General features: G+C 39.4%; 1 protein-coding gene across 1 annotated transcript in view; it reads right to left on the minus strand.

Moving 5' to 3' along the window:
* The window catches only part of TIAM1 (TIAM Rac1 associated GEF 1), a gene marked incomplete in the record, with an annotated part of 223,878 nt that overhangs the window by 178,834 nt on the left and 28,226 nt on the right, over positions 1 to 16,818 (minus strand). Inside the window, 1 exon segment of the mRNA XM_072398139.1 lies at positions 4,747 to 4,788.

Raw genomic sequence — 16,818 nt, forward strand, 5'->3', positions numbered from 1 at the left:
ATGAAAGATACAAAAAATTGTTACATTTACCTCACCAGAAAGACTACAAGGAGAAAGGTTTGCAATACCTGACCTTTAATGTCACAAGGATAGGAGCTGATCGCAAAACACCGTTTTGCAGCACCGTTTGCACCGTTAGCAGCAGCAAAGGAGAGCCTGGAGCCCAAATTGTGGGCAAAAGGCGAACCTAACCCTGAGGGGTTCAGGGGACTGGTAAAGCAAGTGTTAAAAGAATAAGAGCAGGGATTGGTGGGTTAGAAGTGGCGTGAGGTACGGTTAAAAGGGGAGGTGCAAAGTGGGAAGAATCAATTTTAGTGAGAGGAAGGGAAGAAAAAAGTGTCCCTGCCCTCCCTCCCCTATGTTGGGTAAGGTGGGGGGTGGTGGTAGTCGGGGAATTTTGTTGTAAGACCGGGTAGCAGTTGGAAACTCCTCGGGGGCAGTCCTAAAGTGGGTGATATTAATTGTTGTTGCAGGGTACTGCCTTAGGTGTCGTGACTCTGGTAGGCCGGTGAGAGAGGCGGAACAGCAAGCTGGGGCTGCTGGTAGTTATGTTAATTTTCTCTAAGTGGTAAAAGGCAGCTGGGAACAACTAAGTGTCGGTCAAGGTTGGTTATGGAGAGGCCTCCGAGGACCTACAGCCTATTTGTTTTTTGGTAAACAAGGGTCAGGGAGGTTATTATTATTTTATGATAACATTTATAACAATGTAATTTTTTTTATAATAATAATAAACCAAATATTGATATATACATATGGTTACGATAATTTTATTATTTAGATCTGTAATAAACAGCTGTTACAGCCTTTTTAAACTGCAAAAAGTTGGTCTGGTATTTTTTGTGGGAAGTGAAGGGGGAGTTTGGGGAGGTTAAATAAGAGGTTGCAGTTTGGGGAAGGACCTCTGGTATCCCTATGTCAAGGATTAAGCATATCCAGAAACACTAAAGCTTCTTAAGAAGATTTTGTAATGCATTTTGTTCAGTAAACAAATACACACAGTAGATACATTTGCAATAACTGCAACTTTGATCTAGCATTGGCATGCACAGCTTCTGCCCTCCCGTACACACCTCACATGAATACATGCTTGGCTATGGCCATTCTCTTTAGAATTCAAATGCTATCTCTTTAGGGGATGCACAACATGAAGGAAACAAATCAGATGTGATGCCTCGAGTCAATGAATAAAGAGTAAGTTGTATTACAACACTCCGGTGATTTGTCAGCAGCACACAGGGTCCTTCTGTGGCTGCATATTAAAGCCCCTGGTGCAGCATTATTAGTAAAATCAGTGTGTTGTCAGGAAACAATGTCACAATACATTCGCATCACTGCCAGAAATATGTTCTAAGCAAGAGCAAGCATCCTGCAGATGTGACTTCACAAAGCCAATACACCATGCCATAGAGCCTAGGCCTCAATAAAAAAAAAAAAAAAATGCCATGTTCCAGCGTAAAAACATGAAGCCCAGGAACCTTGGCCATCAACTTCCGAAAAACAGCTGTGAGCGGTCAAATTCTTTTATTACTCTACTGCATTTTGTTACAAAAAAAAGGGAATTTACTGAAGTCCAAAAAGCATCCTTCAGCCCCTGCATGGAACTGCTAACTACAGCATTGCTTTGAATAGGTTTTTACCACAATGCTTTCTATTGTCAATATTTTATCAAATATACAACTTGACAATATAAAATCCTTATACAAAAACTCTGCACAAGTCTGTTTTCAGAGAACAAGTTATTCTCTCTTTTGGGTGGCTCCTTCATACCCCTCAACACACAATAAAGATGGCAGGTTAATTACAGACATCTCTGACCTTCCTGTGATAGGTATATAGGTTACTCTGCTCACATCAGCAAGCAAAAGTAGGTGTGACAGTGTTATACAGTAAGTCACATGTTACTCTACAAAAGGTACAAATTGCACAAACAAGGAAAAAATTTCCTTCATGATTCCAAGAGGTAATCGTTTGTTCCCTGGATCAACAGTCTACAGTGAGGGAAAGAAGTTTTTCATCCCCTGCTGATTTTGTACGTTTGCCCACTGACAAAGAAATGACCAGTCTATAATTGTAATGGTAGGTTTATTGTAGGTGTGAGAGACAGAATAACAACAAAAGAACCCTCAAAATCCCAGTGCTCAAAAGTCAGAGCTTGATGTACATTGTAATGAGTGAAATAAGTATTTGATCCTCTATCAACCAGTCTGGAGACTGGCTAGGTCACTCTAGGACCTTCATGTGCTTCTTCTTGAGCCACTCCTTTGTTGCCTTGGCCGTGTGTTTTGGGTCATTGTCATGCTGGAATACTCATCCATGACCCATTTTCAATGACAGCATTCCTCCTCCTCCAAACACGGTGAGTTGATGCCAAAGAGCTCAATTTTGGTCTCATCTGACCACAACACTTTCACCCAGTTCTCTGGATCATTCAGATGTTCATTGGCAAACTTCAAACAGGCCTGTACATGTGCTGTCTTGAACAGGGGGACCTTGCGGGCTCTGCACGATTTCAGGCCTTCACGGCACAGTGTGTTACCAATTGTTTTCTTGACGACTATGGTCCCAGCTGCCCTGAGATCATTGACAAGTTCCCCCCTATGTAGTTCTGCATCGTTCCTGTTCTCATGATCATTGCAACTTCACAAGGGAAGATCTTGCATGGAGCCCCAGACCGAGGAAGATTGACAGTTATTTTGTGTTTCTTCCATTTGTGAATTATTGAGCCAACTTTTGTCACCTTCTCACCAAGCTGCTTGGCAATAGTTTTGTAGCCCAGTCCAGCCTTGTGTAGGTCTATAATCTTGTCCCTGACATCCTTGGACAGCTCTTTGGTCTTGGCCATGGTGGCTAGTTTGGAATCTGATTGATTGCTTCTGTGGACAGGTGTCTTATACAGGTACAGTAACAAGCTTGGATTAGGAGTACTCCCTTACAGAGGCTGCTCCTAATCTTAGCTTGTTACCTGCATACAGGGAAGACACCTGGGAGCCTGATATCTTGCTGGTGGATAGGGGATCAAATACTTATTTCAGTCATTACAATGCACATTAAGCCCTGACTTTTGAGCACTGACTTTTGAGGGTTCTTTCGCTATTATTCTGTCTCTCACAGCTACAATAAACCTACCATTACAATTATAGACTGGTCATTTCTTTGTCAGAGGGCAAACGTACAAAATCACCAGGGGATCAAATACTTTTTTCCCTCACTGTATGTCATCTTTACTTTAAAGCTTTAAATCCCAGTTATATTCCATGTTTACTGAAAAGCATTGAGCTTTTTCTTAAAGAAATTTATGGAACTTGCTGAAACTACTTCCTGAGGGAGCTGATTCCACATTTTCCCAGACTTTACGGTGAAGATTCCGTTCCTTATCTGGGGCTTAAACTTCTTTTCCTCCAGACACAAGGAGCGCCCCCTTGTCTAATCTTTAAGTGAATAATGGGGAAGAGAGTTCTCTATATGGACCATTTATATATTTATACAGGGTGATCATATCCCGCCTTATACATCTCTTCTCAAGGGAGAATAGATTTAGTTCAGCTAATCTCTCCTCATAGCGGAGTTCCTCAATCCCTTTTATTAGTTTAGTTGCCCTTCTCTGCACTCTCTCCAATTCCACAATGTCCTTTTTGTGAACTGGTTCCCAAAACTGGACTGCATATTCCAGATGTGGTCTGACCAATGCTTTGTACAGGGGCAGGATTGTGTCTCCATCTCTGCAGTCTATTCCTCTTTTAATACAAGAAAGTATTTTACTAGCTTTAGATATTGCAGCTTGGCATTGCATGTTGTTATTAAGTCTATGATCTACCTGAACTTCCATTTCTGACTCCCCCAAAGTGTTGGTGATGGAGAATGCATGTTGATTTTTTAGAAGTGTCAAGATTTGCATATTCATACCAGTCCGGTTAGGTCTCCTTAGATTGCACCCATTTAGGAAAAAAAGAATGCAACAGATTGTGAAGGTACCACTATGATTACAAGTTTGGGCAATGGAAAAGGTATTTTTAACACTTGATAAAGCCTGCAAAAGGCAATTTTAAAATGCACCAAAATTCTGTATTCAGTTGATGGACGGGAGATTTCATATACATACATACACACAAAGAATAATAAGTAAAAGGATTACACTAGTAGGTTTGTCTCTTGGCGCTTGCAAATATAATTTTACTGTGGTCTGAAGTCATAAATCAAGAGGTGGCTGAAGGGGAGAGACCCACAATCATTAATAGTGGAAAACCCCCCTAATAAAAGTTAGGAACAGGGAGGGGAAAAAAAGAAGTATCCTATAATGCTCAGAATCCCTCTGACAGCACAGCCATATTACAACACTCTGGAGAGCCGCCAAGAAAGTTTAACGTCGGCACTGAAAGGTATAAGATACCCTAGAACTTGGCTAAATATTTAAAAAGTTCCATGCTTATCCCTGCAAGCATCTCGTTAATGAACTGAAACTCAACTCTGCTGAAAAAAAAAAAAAAAAAGTTTATTAATACCATTAATTGCATTTTACTTTAGCTTTGATCACAAAATGGAAATGACTGGGCTCCGAGTCTGCCTAAAACACAAACAGGCTCAGTAAGAGTTTTATTATATTAGAGCATTCTAATGAGGTTAAAAGGAGCAACTTGGGGGGAAAAAAAGCACAAGACTTACAGGAAAATGACCAAAAACTGGCAATGTGACAGCTATGCTGGATAGAGAGGCTTAATAGTCTATGTATGTGATAAGCAAGCTACATACCCACTGCATGGACTCCATTACATGAGATCACTGGCAATCCACCTGGAAGAAAAATATATATTTAAATTTGTCAATGGCATTAGGAGCAAACACATAAGTATACATTTTTTTTAAGTTATGTACCAATAAAATGAATTTATAGAAATGGCTCTAACTGCTGACTTTATCACAGGTGAATGCTCCAAGGCCCTCGTGCTGATCCTGGCTTTATTACCTAATGAACCAGTGACCTGGAATAAGCACGTAGTGAGTAAAATCTGCTTGAGCTCTCAATGCTTGTTTCTTGTCTCAGAGGACTGCAGAGTGAAGTTATTTTACACAAAGCAACCAAACTTTACCATGGATCCCAAAATAAATTGTTCAATAAAACAAGTAGGCTCTGTACAAGTACCTTGTTGATTTTATTTAGTTTATACACATAAAATAATGGAATTGGGTTTTCATTTGCAATATGTGAACATTGCAATTCTAGCCATGTAAGGTGAAAATGTACAAAAGTAAAATAAACCTTTTCAAGAGATAGATGGTGAGTACCCAAGGGTTGCCAAGCCTAAAAAAAGAATCACGTTGGGTATAGGAATGAGGAACGAAAAAAAGGTATTTTTTAAACACCTTAGTTTAAACGTGCTTTACTATTTGTCTTAGTATATATAGTAGTAGTATAAGTCTTAGTATTCTGTGCTATACAAAAATCATCATAAGAACTTGTGCGTTAGTGTCTCTTTAGTCCAACACATATTGGCTTCCTCAGGGAATTTATTTGGAGACTTATATTGCTTGTTGGTATTCAAGTGAGGAGTATGCAAAATGGTAGCAGCAATAGGGTTAAAAAGGTTTGTGCAGTGGTTGAATGGTGGTGAAAGGATCCAAATGATAAAAGTGGAAAAGGTTAAAATACCCAAGTTATTAGCGCATCATGGAGAAGAAGAAGGTTTGGAAGAAGTTCTCTTCCACTGTTATGAATTATGAACCTAATTGATAATTAGTCCAATTATACATTCTGATTTTATGTATATTTGTGATATTGATGAAAGAGCTATATGTTCAAAGCTTAATACCAATCGTGTGTTACATTCTGTCAGTGAAAATGAAGGACGTGCTAAGAGAGCTGCAAGAGATAAAAATGTAGAACCTTATACAGATAGAAGATGATTGTTGCTGGAAACAATCTTTGGTGATAATTTCCAGGGATAGAAGACATAACATGCACTGGACAGGGAAGCAGCACCCCACCGTGTCCTCCTCTATAATTATGCACAGTGGTCATTCCTGATCAGTTGGTTGATCAATCTGCCAAACATGACTGTTTGCCTTGGGCAACTATCTTCTGACGTGTGTACAGTGCTTTATATTCCAATGTAAAGGTACAGACATCAAGGTACAGACATCAATCACCTTGGGCAATTGCAGCACTCAATTCTTAACTGATAAGACAGCCCATTGCTCATAAAATTTCCACAATACAGTATTCTGTTCCCTAGCTGTTGCATGCATAGATCTTGGTCTGGTAGAATCAGCAAGTGAAAGTACGAAACCAAGAAGTGCTCCTCTATAAACAAAATGTTTAAGCTCCAGCAAATAAATCACACAGCCAATCCAATTTTCTGTATGGAGCAGAGTATGCAATTCAATTTATGGAATATTTGGGGGAGGGGGCGGGATAGTCACTAATGACTTGTTTTGAGGGTACATACTCCTGGAAGCCTTCATTTTTGCTAGAATAGATTCATAACAGGCGCCCATTATGAGTTTTACTAGTTGGACCCCGGTCAGTGACTTATCAAATACTGAAGGGCTGTCAGCAGTCACAAGGATTCCTGGCCAACCTTTACTCACAAAAGCATCCAAAAGAGTAAAAAATCTGGAAGCTACTGCCCCTATTAAAACCTCTAACACCATAAGCACCCTAAGGCTATTAACCCTTTGATACAACTCATTATATTATTTTAGTTATCTAGTACTAAAATTAAAAGTCTACATCCCTAAAAGTCTAGTCCCCTGAGGAAGCCAACCGATGAAACGCATTGGGATTGGAGACAATGCTACTCTACATGACCATGTGATGAGACTAAAAACATAATCTAAGGTTATCTTTGTACACCAAATACTGCTGAAAATATAGGTATGATCACATCTAATTTTGTGTTTACAATAGCTATAACTATTCATGTTTTTCTTGTGATTGTTATTTTTTTGACATGTGTTAACTATTTAACACAGAAAGCCACCATTGTTTGGCTTTTGAAGCAACACCTATCCTGGAGAAGCCATTGTGCAGCATGGTGCAAAAATTCATCCCCATCCCAGAAATGGCAGCACCAAACTCCGAATAGGCATCCCAGCTGTGCCACAACAGCTGTCCAAGCAGGGTGCCTCGAGATCAAAATTGATAAATCTCTAGTGATCATTGTGTAATTTCAAAAAAGCAATATAGGAAAAAAAAGAAAACTTTCCTTAGTGGAATATTATCTTGCTAGCATAGATATTTAGATATTTTCTTGCTAGCATAATGGCAAATAAAGCTGAAAATAAGCCGAGAAATGGCTCTTGTAAATTCTCTCTTCCATTCTGGGACTCTGTAGCATCTCCACCGAGCTGTTGACAAGCAACACGGGGCAAAAATAACACCCAGTGGGAGCATGTAATTTGCAACATTTCAGGGATACAACAACTATCAGAACAAACAACAAGAAGACAATGTTTCAGATGAGCTGAGCTCATGCATGGCGAGTTCATTTCTCCTGAGCTGTGAGCAAGTGACCTAGATTTTATTGGCCATGATTCCATAATGCAATATAATTAAAAGCAACCAGACGCTTTCCTAGCCTAACAGAAGCTGAAGGATATTTCTAGGAGTCTATGTACATACAAAGAGTAAAAACCAAAATGATCTGCACTGGCCGGACAAATCTCAGGAGTCCGGAACCAGCCTAAAGCTTTTGGTTAATGTAAAAAAATATTTTTTGTATAGTGGCGGGAAGCACACTTTCTTGGATCTTTAAAGAATGTTCATATTAGAAGGGCAATATAGTCTGCCTGGCTCAGAGTGACAGCTGCTGTATAGAGAGAACAAAAAGATATAAAGACTATAAAGATATAAAGAATTGTGTATTCTGTGTATTCTATTTGAAGGATTTACAGCATTGCACTGAATAATAATTTGTAATTATATAGCGCCAACATATTATGCAGCACTGCACAAAGTCCATAGTCATATCAATACCTATGCCTGAAAAGGGACTCACAATCTCTATCACAAATGTCTCTACCATAGACATTTGGGAGGGGGGCAAGTAAACCAACTGTATTTTGTTTTGGGAAGCGGGAAGAAATTGGAGTGCCAGGAGGAAAGGCAGGCAAATACAAACCACATGCAGATAATGTTCTGGTCAAAATTCAATCCCAGGACCCTAGTGCTGCAAAGGCAAGAATGCTAGCTGCTAAGCCACCGTGTTGCCCATTTTGATTTTCTTGTACATGATCCTGGACTAGGTGCTTTTTCTATCACATTCCCACTTTGAAAATTTTGCAATCTTTTTGCAGAAAGGGACAGATGATGTCCCTTCTGCAATAACACTTCTTACCTGCCTGATTGCATGTATAGCTCAACATTTGTTGAGAGAGATAGCCAGCAATTCCAGATTCACTTGTGCCATAAATGAACTTCTGCACACCTACGCGGGAGAGCTACATGATCCAAGCCAATAAATATGGCTGAAGATCAGGATATGGAAGGAAATTAGGGAGAAGATGGCAGCACCCAATGAGACAGGTGAGTATCGATTTATTTCCTCTTTAATGAACTTGTATGTTGCTGATTTAGGGCAATGTAATCATTCAAGTTATAAACCAGAAAAACCTCAGCATAAAAGATAAATATGAAAGCCGTGTCTAAGCTCCAAGTTGGCCTGTCCAGAGCTTACACATGGCTCCTCCATACCTGAAAGTTCTGGATACTTTTTTTGTTCTAGTGAATGCGTAAGACAAAATTGCCAAAGGGTTGAAACAGAATTATGAGCAGATGAGTGCCACTCAACCGACTACTTTGCCTGGAATGGACTAAACGCTGCAGAAATTTAAATGCAGTCAGGCCGGGGTCCGTGGATCACAAGGCCAGCTGTACATAAATTCTTTGGCAAGTAAAGCCATTTACAACTATGTACTTTTGCAGTGTGCTTGTTTTTTCTGGAGTTCTCCTTCATTATATTAGCTCCATGAAGTTCTTCTGTTTATCACTATAGCATATGTTCTGTTTTATTATTGTACATTGAAAATTAACCCTTTACATGTGCGTCCTACATTAGCCCAGCTTCATGCGCCAATGAGTGCGCAGAAAAAAAGCCAAGACAATAAATGATTTAAGCTGCAGAACACAGTGGCCAGGCCTGTGGAAGCGGGAGTCGGGACACGAAGTTCAGATGTGAACTTTGATGAAACAAAAGGGACTTGTATGGGGCCGATATCACAGCTGGTTCCTAATTGAATTTCATCTTAAATTAAATTTGTGAAACAGTATGCCGTTCTTTGCTTTGATTGATTTTCCAGATGCGGCTTTTGCTTTCATATTTCTGTGCAGCGTATTCCCAACATCTTTTCTGTGTTTTATTGTAAAACAAAACCTTAAAACCCACAGATTGAATGCTGCCTTTGTGTATGAGCTTCTTGGAGCACCTTTGGACCTCCAGATGTTCTGGAATCACACGTCTCAAAATACTTTTACAGCTTGCATGGGAATCAGCTTAGTCTGCATAAACAGCCTAATGGACACCTGCAGCAAGTCAGGTACCAGCAAAGCAGCATGGGAAATTAAGGACGTCTCCAAAGATTTCGCATAATATGGAGAAACAATTCCTTCACAGATGTATAACTGAGGCCTAGGGATACCATGAAAATTAATATTTTACATATAATATAATATTATAATATTTTATCAGAATAAAGTAAACGAACCCCTTGCCTCTATCTCCAACCAATTGAGTTTCAATTACGCTTTTTGGTTTAGGGCAAAGGGTGCAATAACCCATCAGGTGGATAAAATATCATGATTATGGTATTGGTGGGGGAGTTGTGTCTACTATACACATTTAGAATGCTTTTCAGGACAGTAGATTTACCCTGGGCATATTGCTGAGATCTGGAGATTTATACACAAAACATTTTTGGTATATCTAAACCCCACATTTTTATGCATTGCAGCGTAACAGTCCTTGAATATAGTAGTAGGCGATGGTGGTCTTACTGAAGCTTCCTCCTGCCCTGTTATGTCTGGGGATCCTTCCAGTAATGTCCTATGGTGGCAATGGAGTCTGTAATCAGCATTGTTGCTCTTAACTCTATTGATTTAGGCTACAAAAAGTAGGGGATCTATAGTTTAGAAAAGAGTTGCAAAGTGAAAAGAAGTTCAATCCACAAAAACAGTGGAATTCTGAAAAAACATGAAGTTTTTTCTGTACCTAAATAGAAGTAAATAGGAACATAGAAGAAGAGGACAAGAAAAAAAAGACCCAGTGGTCCATAGAGTCTGACCCCTTTTTAATGGTTTTATATTCATTTTTGTTCAAGTACAGATCTGGACTTGACCCAAGCATATCAAACATAATTTACCACTGGATGTGTGTTCCAAGCATTGACTACTCTTTTTGTAAAATTTCTGTAAAATATAAAAGATTACCTGAAATAAATACCCACAAATCTGTTTCCGTCATAGTTCTTTCCAGCATTCTGCAATACATTATTTTGTAGTGTAAAGTCAATGTAGCTTTGACCAATCTTCCAGCAATGCCAGATCATGTTCTACGTTACAAACCCCTCCAAGAATATGAACCTAATTGTACACTTTTGTGTCATCAGCAAAAACACAAACCTTGCCCAGCTTACAAATAGATCAAATTGAGAAGGTCTCCATTCCAAATTAACACAATTTACAACCACAATGATGTCTATCCTTTAGCCAACTGTGTATATCCACAGAACCAAACGTTAAGTCCTAGCTTGTGTGACTTTTTTTTAATGAGATTATATTGATGCCTATAATGCTTTGCTGAAATCAAGATATGTCCACAGCACCAGTACTATTATTATTTTCATCATCCAGTATTTAGAGAGCAACCTCATATTACGCAGTGATGTGCAAAGCCCATAGTCATGTCACTAACTGTCCCTCAAAGGGGCTCACAATCTAATGCCCCTACCATAGTCATGTGTCTTTAATACAGTCTAAGATCAATTTTTTGGAGGGGAAGCCAATTAACGTAACTGCATGTTTTTGGAATGTGGGAAGAAACGGGTATCCTGTGGAAACCCACGCAAACACGGGGAGAACCGAGACTCGACCATGGGACCAAGCGCTGCAAAGGCCAGAGTGACAACCTCTGAGCCAACATGCTGACTGTGGTCAAAATCATATGCGATTTGGTCAAAAATGGAAATCAGATTGGTCCGATATGATCTTCCCTTTACAAAAGCCATGCTTCCTTGGTTCTAGCAAGTTGTGTGTTTTTAAAAATAGTCAATATTGTTTCTTTAAGGAGTGATTTCACCAAATTTTACTACTATATGGTAAAGTTATGTAAATGCAGTTAAAGTTAATGCAGCCAACGCATCAAAATACCACAAATCTACAATATATTAAACGGTTGGGTATAAATAATTCAAACAAACACAAAAAGCAATTTCTAGGTTACTCTATGGGACATTTGTTCAAATATACTGTAGATTATGTTATCTCTACACAATGCACGCAATGTGAACGTCCCTCCTCAATGTCTGCATTACACCATAACTCACACAGCACTCCTGGGAATTTTGCATTTTTACAGAATAACCAAATCCTGACATAAAACTGGAGCCTTTGCAGTAGCAGATGAGGGTGTGTTACAGTTCTGGTAATTTGTGTTGTAATACAAATACTTTTTGTACTATTACAGTAGTGTTGGAACAAGTCTGCAGTTCAAGAATCATTTTAAGATTGGCTAATCAAGTAAGCTATCCTTATACTAAAACCCCACATCCAGGCTCGCCATGATATTTCTGGGCCTCATACTAAGTAAACTCGTCTTCTTCTGTCAATTGAAACTACCACTACTTCCCACCACTACATATTTCCCATCCTATTGTGTGTGAAATTCCCTCACCTACTAGATTGTAAGCTCTTCGGGGCAGGGTCCTCTCCTCCTGTATCACTGTCTGTATTAGTCTGTCATTTGCAATCCCTATTTATTGTACAGCGCTGCGTAATATGTTGGCGCTATATAAATCCTGTTTATTATTATTAATAATAATAATAATAATAATAATAATAGTAACTTCCTGCTCCCCCCTGCCCGGCCTCTGTGAAAGTTCCAGCATTGCAGAAGTCAAGATCCATTGATCAGGGCCCAGTACAGAAGTACCCCTTGGCCTCCCGACGCCATCCCTGCCCACTCCAAGACACCAACATGTGCTGAGAAAAGTTTCCTTTTGTTGGAATGACCCAGGGGAATAATAATATTATCCAATGCCAACATAACATATGCATGATAATGACCCACATGGAAGACAAAGGTTTCAAACCCATGATATACAATAATGCATGGTAATACAGGCATTTTTGGGGGCAATTATTTAGAATGCAGGAGCATGCTTGCAGCTGTATAGAGGTAACTAGGATGTGCGCCTTAGGGACGTGCCTACTTTTTCTTCCATTGATTTATCTTGGCAGTCCATTTTTGCAAAACATGGTAAACCTGCAAGGTAACACAATAGAATATTGTGAAGATGCTTTCACATCTTAACTGTTTAGCTGCTGGAAGAAAATACCCAGTACTTCCAGGTATGGAGGAGCAGGACATTGGTGATTGGCCCAGTGCTGTCACATGGAGGCCATAATTGGCCCTATATAAAGAGATTTGGCACCAACACAGAGCTCCCATTTCTAGATTTTGATAGCTCAAGGTGGCAGGTATTTAAGGACTTTAAAGTGAATCTGTGTTATCCCTCTCAAGGACCAAACACAGGTTCACTTTAAAAGTCACTAATTCCAAGGTTATCTACAGAACTGCTCACTGCACTTGTGGTTGGTTATTTTTGGAATTTATTTCAGTGGTAATTATTAGTAATAGCTTGTTCCATAAATGATGATTATCACAGCAGCTGAATCATAACCACAGTCGGGAACAGCTTCCCTACCCCAAAAACGGCTCTGCTAATTTTATGGCACAATAGAAGAAAAGCAAATACACGGAACTACAATTAGAAAATCTACACTTCTGTATTTAACATATAAAGGAACATGGAATAACCTTCAATATACCACACATCCCTGCGGTTTTTACCTCGGAGCCACATTAGTTTCTGCCCAGTTTATTCTTTTTTTTTGAAGATTAACTAAGTTTAGTCATGTTTAGGTTATAGCAGTTTATTAAACTGCCACAATATTGTAGGCCATTGAATTGGTTTTTATTTTCGGACCTACATTTGTGCTATCTTTAGTTTTATGGAGAATTGGTTTCTTCCACTGCCTGAAATTAAATCAGACACTGAATGCAAAGCTCAACTCCATCAAGCCATGTTCTGGCCCTTCACATGACATAAATTGCCTTTTTTCCACGCAGCTGTATTGTAGGCCATAGCCGTGTCTATGACAGCCTGGGAATACAGGAAGCGAGATGAACAATACTGGACGTCATTCACCCCAGAAGCCCGTCTGTGGCGAGTCTGCTGGGGAAGGCAATAGAGAAGTGGTGGGTATTACAGTAAATTTCTTAAAAAGTTAAAAGGTAAAATTGAAAGCAGGAACTGAAATATCTATTTTCGGAAGAATGATACGGTCACAGTCCACCGTCTGTAGTACCTAGCTGCTGCACGGAATGTCTGATGTTGATCATTAGCGGTCAAAGAGTACATCAAAAATGATAAAAACAAAATACACACCTAATCACCTATTTCATGCCTTATTACTGAATTTTGTAGTTGTCCTGTAACACTGCGCACACCAACCATCATCCGGCATCAGGGCAATGTATTTTATCTAGGCAAGCAGATGGTGTTGGACGGAACACAATTCTAAATTCCACTTCAGGGAGAGTCTCCTCATTACGTAGCACAGTTGAAAAACTCAGGGGAGACTGACCCCCGCCTCTGGCCCATCTGCTTTTTTCCTCCATTTAGCAAAAAATAAAAAGGAATATTAACCCATTATTATAACAAAGTGTGAACAATGAATTGTTCTGGAATTTATTAACTAATTCCTAAGGAGGAAAACATTTATTTGAAAATTCTTGCTGAAAAATCATTTTTAAAGCCTAAACTTTTTTTTTAAGTTTTGGATACAATGTGGAAGGGTGTGACCCCTTTAAGATAAGTGCAATCCAGGAATATGTTAAACCTATTTTCCGGTAGGGCGATGCTCCAATAGCTGGAGTAGATGCTTGTTTTAGGCCTGGGGGACCAGTAAAATGGACCTATATACTTTAAGCCTTGATGTGCTCCACTTTCCTTCAATGTTCCGAGTTGTGGATGGGCCCTTGGTGTTCTCACAATGCAGTATATTGGTCCCACATTGTAGAGGATGACATTGGTGCCCACAACCTTTTCATGGAGCACCTTGGAGAAAAACCTATGGAAGCAAGGTAATAAGAGAAAGAAGTGAAATGTCCCTTTAACATCCCCGTGGACAAAAACTATAATTTAACACCTGCAGTGCAGAGGAGCCCCGATGGACAAGTGGAACTTTTTTCCTGAAGTTAGGTTTAATTATGTCCCCCATTTCTTCTAATCACCACAAAGAGTCGACTTTAAAGTGAAAGTAATGTTAAAATATTTCAATGAGGATATTTGCTCAAGCAAGCGCCGCTCTACTGAAAAATAAATAAAAGTAAGTCTGTCAAAAGTAATAGATTTTCCTATCAGCCCAACTGGAATGAAACCCTGAAGCCCTGAATAGCAGTAAAACCCCACAAAGCTTCCATCCCCTTGAAATCCATCCAAACGTTCACCCACAAAATCCCTAAAAAAGTTTTGGCTGAACTTACACTTTCTCTAATACATGGATATCCACAAAAGTACACATTTCTGGGACCACCAGCATCCAGACCGGAGCTCTCAAGCTGTGGTCATGGTTTATAGCAGAACTCAGAATCTGAGCAGATGTCAGGGCTTTAAGGTACCAAGAACACGTAGGACAATATGAAGTTGAAAGGCATCTAAATGCCCCACAATGTTACTTTTCTTGAGCGATACGGTTAGTCTGAAGATGTTACATGACCGGTTTACTTTCACGTGAATGTAATCTGCCTGCATCAGTTCCAGTAGTTAGAACGGTCTTGGGTTTGCCCTCACAAGGCCAGGCAGCTAGAAGCAGGACTTCATTGTCCCCCAACATCTTTTTGCACTTTAAGCTCAGAGATAATCATTAAGATAAAAAAATGCAAGGTTTGGAATCACATGGCTTTCTTCCTCCTTCAAGTAACAGCATTTTTTATCTAATGACACCTTCATCCTATTTATAGCAACTTCCCATTTTCCAGAGGAACAAGAAAATGAAGCATTTTAAAAAGTGGGGTGAGTTAACAGAACACAATTAACATGCAGATTGCGCAGTGACTTCTGCTCCAGTCATCATCACCATGTGCAAACCCCGAGGGGCCACTCACAATTTTGTCTGGGGTCACTAGATCTTTAGGTTCACTTCCAACAAGAAGGCAGACTTGTAATATCTATTTATGTAAAGATGCCAAAGGCTTTTGTTGACTGGAAATGACTACAGTAGGCAAACCGGAGAATGGGAAAATCCTAAAATTTTCCCTTCCGGCTCTAAAATCTCAAAGCGTGTTCCCAAGACTTCTGTGCTATTGATTCTGTTAATTGAGGTTTTACTGTTGACCACATTTAATTAAGGGAAACACTAGGCATATCTTTTACAGTCTATTTAATGTACAAGACCCAATAAGGAAGATTGTTTTGCTTTTTTTTTTTTTTCCTTTTTTCTTCTTCTAATAATAAACATTTGAATTGTATATAAATGGCGGATGTTTTTGTTGCACCATATGCATCACCACCAAATTACTGTACACAAGCAAACTATTCACTAAATCTATTAACACTGTGAAATAAACAATTTATTATTATTAATAATAATAATAATACACAGTATTTAAATAGCACCATCATTTTACACAGCGCTGTACAAAGTCCATAGGCGTGTCACTAGCTGTCCCTTAAAGGGGCTCACAATCTAATGTCCCTACCATAGTCATATGTCATTTATACAGTCTAAGGTCAATTTTTGGGGGGAGCTAATTAATCAAACTGCATGTTTTTAGGATGTGGGCGTACCCGGCAGAAACCCACGCAGACAAGGGGAGAACCAGCAAACTCCATGCAGATACTGTCCTGGCAGATTCGAACCTGGGACCTAGCGCTCCAAAGGCAAGAGTGCTAACCACTGAGCCACCGTGATGCCCTACAATACCACACTAAGCATGTGAAAAAACCAAACCCAATCCTGAAATTTAGGTATCACTTTAAACCAGCCAAAAGGCCAAAATCTGTGCAGTATTCCGACATGGAACTCCTACGCATTGCCTTACTACCAAAGTTTCCTGCATATTAGAGCGCTCACAGCTGTTCTCTCTGGAGTCTCCTTCATATAAGACCGCTCACTGATGTTCCCTCCATTTGTAGGGTGACTGGTCTTCTATCCACCCCCTTCTCATGGCAGCCTACGGGATCCTTTTTACAACTCTGTGCAGCACAATGATAATATTGGTTGATTTTATAAGACTATAACTGAATTTGCAACGGCATTTTTGCTTTCCTCTTTTTGTGCTAAAAATAGTTTAAATCTAAAATAAACCGCAGTTTTATGTGATTGCTGTAGAAATAGCTATAATATTCATGGCACACATTGGTAAAGCTGATTTATTTTCAATGGGCAGTCAACAATTCATAAACTTTAATGCACCTGTACATTCCCCTCGACCCAACACACTGAACCACAATGCAGTGTTTACATCTGTGTATCATGGTGCATTTGCCTTCATTAAATTGCTTGAGGGAGAAAAACTCTACAGTTTGCTGCATTTTAGTAGTATT

The sequence above is a fragment of the Pyxicephalus adspersus genome, chromosome 1 (genome assembly GCF_032062135.1).
Source record: "Pyxicephalus adspersus chromosome 1, UCB_Pads_2.0, whole genome shotgun sequence".
Lineage (NCBI taxonomy): Eukaryota > Metazoa > Chordata > Amphibia > Anura > Pyxicephalidae > Pyxicephalus > Pyxicephalus adspersus.